Here is an 8545-nt window from a genome sequence, read left to right as displayed (position 1 = left end):
TTATACAAAGTCTCCGTATCGATCTCATTGTGCATAACACAACGTATAACTTGTGTGCAGTATTTGTCACCAGCTTTACACGTAGGCTCCTGACTGACGCACAAATCTGAAATCGACACTTCTGATCCACAGGTCGTTACCATTGGCATCGGGCCAGTTAAAGGCGCCGTTAGAAAACGACGTGTAACCTGCGCAGTCGGTCCCGTACCACCCAGCCACACCCCTCTGACTGAAACAGTTGTTGACGTCGTTGTGGCTGGCGCTGAACTTGACAGGTTTGAAGGTGGAGAAAACGTCGTTGTAAACGCCACGAGTTTCTCTGAAAGAGTAATTGATGGCATAGGACGTGGAATCTGGTCCGACTGTGAAGTTGTCATAGAGGATAGAATACCCAGTATGCAGATTGATGTTGAGCTCATAGGTAGCCTGTTTGGTGAGGTGATGAATGTTCTCCAGGCCAGCGAAATAATCAAAACCAGCTGGATCTTGACCGATACCTTCGTCCCTGAGAACCGTCCAGTTCTGGTTGAAGTTGGAGGTATCAGTTCGACGAAGGACAGACGTAACACCTCCCCATGCAAACACGCAGTAAACCTGTCATGACAATGCAGACAGGGGTTACATGGACTAGATCAGTTTAAAAACCCAGGAATTCAAATAGGAGTATTGATTTTAATTGACTTTACAGAATGCCACTAGAGTCTGTTAAGAAATAATTCATCACACAAATCCCACGCCGACCAGAAAGAACCGAGCCTGTTGATTTTGTTTTGTGCCAAACTGAGTTATAGCTCTTAGGGTAAAATAGAGGTTAGAAATTGCTCCATTGGTTTACAATCATCTCACTGTTACTACTACAATTACTACTACCAGTAACCTTTTTTTCCGGAAACCTTTACATTAATTATTAGTAACCGGCGTTTACAAAATATGTTTTCCTTCTGTAATGTCATAATATATGCTCATAACATGCATTTTGTCACACACACACACACGCACACACACACACACACACACACACACACACACACACACACACACACGCGCGCGCGCGCGCGCGCGCACACACACACACACACATCCACACAAAAACCAGCTTTATCGAGTGACTAACATTTTTGGGGAAAAAGGCCTTTTCGTCTCAGGAAAAGGTTAGCATGGACAGCCTTCACATGTACTGCCAAGCTCTTACTTAGGGCGTACAACAATAACAATAAAACATCACAATTACCCTACCTTGAAAGGCTGGGCTGAAGTAACAGGCTGAATGAAAAAGACATCCTCATAATTACGTGCTCCATTTGCGTAGGCTTCGCTGCAATCTGCCAGGACAATACGTACGTGATGAATGTTATACTGTTCAAAAAAAGAAACGCATAGTTGCTACTTGCCAAATTTGTTTTATTTTTCGAAAAAATTAACAGAAAATCCAATATTTAGATTATTTGTTTGAAATTTGGTATGGACACAGTTGAATGCACACACAGTTCATTTGCATCTTCAAATCAATCAGTCAATCAATACGATTGGGTGCCGAGGCTGTCAAGTCAGTAGGGGGTGTGACTGCCTTGAGCAGCAACAACTTCCCGGCACCTTCTGGGCATGGACTGGATCAGATGCCGGATATCTTGCTGTGGGATGGTGTCCCACTCCTCCTGAAGTGCCTGCAATAGATCGCGGTGATTTGCCGGCGCTTCTTCTCGCCTGCGCACACGTCTGTCCAATTCATCCCAGAGGTGTTCTATCGGGTTCATGTCTGGCGACATGGATGGCCAGGGAAGCACCTGGACATGGTGGTCGGTGAGGAACTGGGTGGTGAGTCGTGCTGTGTGCGGGCGAGCGTTGTCCTGCTGGAATATGGCATCCTGGTCAGCCAGAAGAGGAAGGGCGTGTGGGCGCAGAATTTCCTCCACGTATCGCTGGGCAGTTATGCGCCCTTGGACGTGCACCAGGGTGCTCCTTCCAGCGGTATTGATCGCCCCCCACACCATGACGCCTCCACCACCATGAACGGGTGCCTCATCCACACAGTTGGGCGCGTAACGTTCGTTTACTCTCCGGTAGACCCTCCTCCGACCATCATGTCGCTGGAGCAGGAAGTAGGACTCGTCGCTGAACCACACGTGTCTCCAGTGATTCCGGACGGTCCAGCGAAGGTGCTGGTTGCCCCACTGCACTCGGTTCTGGCGATGGCGGCGGGTGAGGACAGCTCCTCTGTGAGGTCTGCGAGCTCTCAAACCAGCTTCATGCAGGCGGTTCCGCACGGTCTGGTCCGATAATCGGTGTGGCCCGGGGAGAGCCTGGACAGAAGATGAGGCCGACAGGAAACGATTCCGGAGGTGGCGGAGCCGTATGAAGCGGTCGTGAGCAGCAGTTGTCGCCCTTGGTCTTCCCGCTCGTGGCAAGTCAGCAACGGAGCCAGTGGCTTGAAACCTGACCCACAGTTTACTGATGGTGCTCTGGGACACGTGGAAGTGCCTGGCGATTGCACTTTGACTTTGGCCTGCTTGTAAACGACCCAATGCAATTTGGCGGTCTTCTCTGCTCAATCGGGCCATCTTTCGTCGCTGAATTGTCGTCTGATTTCTTTGTGGCGAACAATCCGCTTTTATGGGTTTTGGAAGACATGGTGAGAGCTCAATATTCCCCGAGTTTCACGAGATTACACTGAAGCATGACGAGTGGTCATGCCAAATGAGCAATTTTGACATTGTAGCCACTGATAACGCATGCGTCACGTGCAGAGCTCACTTGTGGCAATGGACGAAAGGTCGACGACCAGATAAACATTTTCTGCAGTTTGGTGGATATCCTTGTAGCCATATAACTAAATTAACCAAATATTACAAGCTATGCGTTTCTTTTTTTGAACAGTATATTATTTTGCAGTCGTCAAAGTTACTTTGGCAATGGAGTTTTATTTGAAAGGAAGCCAGGCGCATTTTCTGCGTTAATTTTACCCAAAAAAGGGGGAACCCGAACATAAACCACTGTTTGCATTCAGACAATGAATGGTTTAACGAGGGCGGAGGGTGAGGTTTGTCTCCACAGGTATGTGTGTCAGTCTTTCTGTGCAAAGCATATTTCAAAAATAATTGAACGTATTTTTTTACGAAAATTGATGTACGCATTTTTTGGGGGGCACTTGTTTGTGGTCTTCCAGTTTGTTATACTATTTGATGACGTCATTTTTGCCCGTTTGTTTACGGTCGCTCTGCGCGTGCGACTGACGCAGCAGCTTAGCCTTGTCAAGGCTGTGCTTGCTGTGGCTGGCTGACCGTGGCTGGCTCACCCCAAATCGGCGCCACGCAAACATCTTGATATGCACCAGACGCGTGAAACCGCAACGCGAGTATCACTTGCGAGACAAGAGGCTAGGCACCCATTCTGTTTGCAAATGTTGTCAGTTATCACATCAAACAGTCAACTGCAAGATATCGTGCATGCGGAATATGAATTTGTGCATGTTTCCCGTCCCCCAACATCGTATGTCTTAGAATATTTCTTCTTTCCTGGTAACGCTGCAAACTGATGGCCACAATCTTGAAATCAAAGTTATCGTAACGACAACAGTGCTTATCTGTAGGGATAGGCACCTCTAACGTTATCGTAGGACAGTGCCTACGACAGGCGCTATCGGTTCTTCGTGAATTCCACGACAGGGGGTTATCGGAAGTTTTCTGTTTCTTGTACCGACAAAACCACTGTCGGATCCTTCCTGAATATGGGTCCAGGTCACTATGGGATTGCATTCAAATGTTGGTGATTTAAAAAACAAACAATTTGAATTGCAAAGCTAATATCACTGTATTCCCTGGTACCTCTGTATCCAAAAATATATAGTGTTTTTTTTTTTAACAAAATGTGCTAAAAATAGAGAAACCCGTTAAAATAGACACTTTCTTTATTTTTGAAACTACATGTAGACTCATAAAATTAACATTCATCTATTCCTTATCTTTTTTTTCCCAAAAATATACATAGTTTTTATTCATAACATGAAGAGTTAACGTCGTGGTGGTCAAAGTAGGAAATTGACAATGAGCCACTTACTGTACAATGAACTTGGTGAGATAACCCACAACTACCACCACCTCTAATATTACAAGTGTGATTGCAACTACTACTACTACTCCTACTACTGCACCACCACCACCGACAACACAACCACATGTATGACTAGCTAGGCAAAATGTTCGACTTTACTTACACACCTTTTTCCAATCATTTACCTCTGATATATCTGTGACAGTTTACCCCAGCGTACTGCGGAGGACAGTTGCATCTGTTACCATTAGGCGTGCCGCCATTTTGACATACGAGTTCTGTAGTGGTTGGTTCTTGCGTTGATATCAGTGACACCTCTGCCTCTGTTGTTATATCCTTGGAATGTCGCTTCTGTCGGATAGACATGGGAGTAAAACATACACAGGAGCGTATAATGATAGTAACAAGAATAACTGTTTTTTAACAGCAACCTCCGCCATTATATCCAACCCTCATCATTTCCGTACTCTCGGTAAATACAATTAGCATATCAATATACAAATGACATATCAATAAACAAACAAATACCAACAACAACAAAATAATGATTTACAAAATCCAAATCAATAAATATAAAAAAATCAACAACAAAAATCAGTCAATCAATAAATCAATCAATAATTTTAAAAAATAAAATAAAAAATATAGATATATAAATAAACCAAATAAATAGATAAGTCACAAAATGACATTATTAATTATACAGTTATTCCAAAAGATCAAGAATAATTAACATGTACTTTAGTCTTATTATAATACAAAGCTGGAGAATATGACGATAGGGAGTCTGATGGTATCTTCTGGTCACATGCAGAAAATACAAAAAAAGTCTTTGTCTCTTGATTCACCCTTTTTGCTTTTTCTAAGTCGTCTGTGCTGAATCTCAAAAAGTTACCAAACAGCATTTGACTTTTTCGTTGTTGCCCCTTACCCCCCTTTGTTCTAATGTACACCACGTACCTTGTAGGTATAAAAACACGACGCCAAGGTCGCTTGAGTCAGGTTTACGCATCCCTGAGAGGAAACGTCATCGTTCAGGTCACAGGTCACCTCTCGTCCTTGGCCTTGACCCACGGGGCAGATGTCAGCCCCAGAACAGGTTTGTTTCTTGGAACACATGATGATGCATTGAAGTGGAGAACGGACGTACGTCGTATGTCCCGCGTTAGCTGACACAAATCCTCTACTGCATCTTTTGAATAGCCTTTCGTCTGTGCCTGAGTATGCTTCACCAACGCAGGGATGCAGTACACAAGCAAGCACGATAAGCAGAGATATGATCTGCATTTTTCCTTCCAATTTGCAGTGTGGTCGTATATATGCGAAAGATACTGTTTACCATGCACAACAAATATTAGGGTCAATTATGAACCACAACTTCAAAGAAAAAGATATTGCTCTGCTTTTTGTTATGGAAAAAAAGTGCATTGATGATCAAGTCAAATAACCAGAAAGAGTGCTTTTTGCCAACGTCATAAACGTCAATAACAATGCGCTCACATTTTGATATGTTGCTTCTTGTCTGTACGTGTGTTTGCGCTAAAAAAAAAAATGGCTGCGCAATATTGTATTTACTTTAACAGTGATGATACCGATTAGCTTTCAAGATCATGATCACATCAGACTAGAGATGCCTGGAAAAGTCTGTCAAGTTCGTCACCTCCTGTCATGAGATAAAATGCATCTGTATATTTTTATCCATAAAGACAGCACTCTGTTATATCCACTGATGAGTTTGTCTTGTGCGCAGTTTGCTCCTGAACTTAAGTTAGAGTATTTAAAATCAAGAGAAGAACGCGTTCTACATAATTATAGACATCAACAAAAAGCGAGAGAGATACGAAGAAGTATAGTCTCCTGACACCAAACACAATGTGAACCACGTATAATCAACATGCGACTTTATTCTAAAAATCCTTTTGTTAAGATCGTTGAATCTTTCAGAAGCAAAGCTCCATGCATTACTGGCGTATGATGCATATAATCTAATCCATATGATTTGTCCTGACCATTTTGCGTCAGTGGAAACAAAAGAAGAAACCCTGGGAAAAGTAAACATACACATTTGTCTACAAGCTACATTGCCTCTGGGTAGCTTACGGCAATCAGAATCGACGTGTGCAACTTGACAATTTTCCAATGTGTTTCCACTTAAAGCTTTCTTTCCGGTGAGATTGTCTTCGGATCGTAGCATGCGGAAGTTTCACGCTTAACCCGTTCGAGCATTGAGCTTGCTGTGCTCCTGCAGAACTGATGTGAAGAAAATAAAACGAACAAGGCGGCCAAAGCAATACTAAAACATTTTGTTAATCTGTTGGCTTAAAAAAATCAAAGCTGAATACATGCAATCCTGACTGGCTGTAAACTGACGACAAAAACAGCGCTACCCTGTTTCATGATTGTGCCAACGATGAACCTAATTTGCTAAAAACAAATTCAAATATAATATTTATCGATACATGTGTGGATTTTAAACATATTTGTTTTAAATACAATAAACCACGTTTTTGTTTATCATTATTGCCATCAAAACGTAGGGCAAACATTTAATGTACGAACTAATTGATCAGTAATTAAGCTTCCACGCTGAAATGCAAACCCATAGTATGGACCGGGCGAATGATTCTTTCATGCATGTATTTGATTACAAACATTCGGTCGTCAGGAAGCCGCCTCAAAACACACTCGCACATACGCCTACAGCAATAAATTAGCCCTTTAAGTTTACTATCTCTCGGCTACCGAATAAGATCCCTGATATGTAAAACATAACTGATGTATCATTGTGGTTAAACCATGGTCGCGATTATAGATTACGCAAGTTTTATTTGCCTTTCGCTCAATGCATTCAACGCCACACACAAATCAAAGTATTTGAATGAACTGTCTCCCAAAGGAGTTTCAACAAGAAATGTCAATTGACAAAAGACCCTTAAGCACACCCGACAAGCTTTTTGTGTTGATTTGTGTTCAGGAGGAGCCATTGCAGTTAACAGACCTGCCATTGAAATCAGCAAAGCGTTTTTCAAGTGTCTTCTTCAGGAAATATGCTTGGTGCACTATTTCTCCATTTCAAAGGGTTTGCAAAGCGCATTACCAACTTTTTAAGGACCTTAAACATTTGAATTCGTACTTGTCGAGTAACTGTAGTGGCAAAAATGGAAGCTATAACTTATCAATATTAGTAACAATGCTTTGTAATGTGTCATTGTAAATCGGTGCTTGCCTGAATAAAAAACAAGTCGCGTAAGGCGAAAATACAACATTTAGTCAAGTAGCTGTCGAACTCACAGAATGAAACTGAACGCAATGCAATTTTTCAGCAAGACCGTATACTCATAGCATCGTCAGTCCACCGTTCAGGCAGTGAAATTGACAAGAAGAGCGGTTTAGTAGTTGCGCTGAGAAGGATAGCACGCTTTTCTATACCTCTCTTCGTTTTAACTTTCTGAGCGTGTTTTTAATCCAAACATATCATATCTATATGTTTTTGGAATCAGGAACCGACAAGGAATAAGATGAAAGTGTTTTTAAATTGATTTGGAAAATTTAATTTTGATAATAATTTTTATATTTTTAATTTTTAGAGCTTGTTTTTAATTCAAATATAACATATTTATATGTTTTTGGAATCAGAAAATAATGGAGAATAAGATAAACGTAAATTTGGATCGTTTTATAATTTTTTATTTTTTTTTACAATTTTCAGATTTTTAATGACCAAAGTCATTAATTAATTTTTAAGCCATCACGCTGAAATGCAATACCGAAGTCCGGGCTTTGTCGAAGACTACTTGACCAAAATTTCAACCAATTTGGTTGAAAAATGAGAGCGTGACAGTGCCGCCTCAACTTTCACGAAAAGCCGGATATGACGTCATCAAAGACATTTATCGAAAAAAAGAGAAAAACGTTCGGGGATATCAATCCCAGGAACTCTCATGTAAAATTTCATAAAGATCGGCCCAGTAGTTTGGTCTGAATCGCTCTACACGCACGCACGCACGCACACACACACACACACACACACAGACAGACAAACACACATACACCACGACCCTCGTCTCGATTCTCCCCTCTATGTTAAAACATTTAGTCAAAACTTGACTAAATGTAAAAACTGATGAAGAAAAAATTGGAAGCAAATACTAGTCTTGCGTTTTCAATTGTGTGCAAAAGTCCTTGCTTGTGCCCGGCAGGCTTATTTATCGATACTTGTGTGACTGTGGGCACTGCGCATTTTGTCGTGGGAAAAGAGACTCGTACTACATTATCTATTTTTCTTTCTCTCAATATAATCTTTTCTTTTGATTTATTTTATGGTAACATATGTTTGGTTTACTATGTGAGTTTTTTTCTGGGTCTACTTGACCGTTCCCTCATTTTGGATGCTTGGCCGTTATTGACTTTGGATGCCGTTTTATATGTTATCCAACATACGTTGAAGAGATGCAAGTTCCAACTGAACTCCCTGTCGGTAAAGACCGTGTATCCTTCA

Source organism: Littorina saxatilis, linkage group LG15, assembly GCF_037325665.1.
Source record: "Littorina saxatilis isolate snail1 linkage group LG15, US_GU_Lsax_2.0, whole genome shotgun sequence".
Taxonomy (NCBI): domain Eukaryota; kingdom Metazoa; phylum Mollusca; class Gastropoda; order Littorinimorpha; family Littorinidae; genus Littorina; species Littorina saxatilis.
This window is presented reverse-complemented; position numbering follows the sequence as displayed.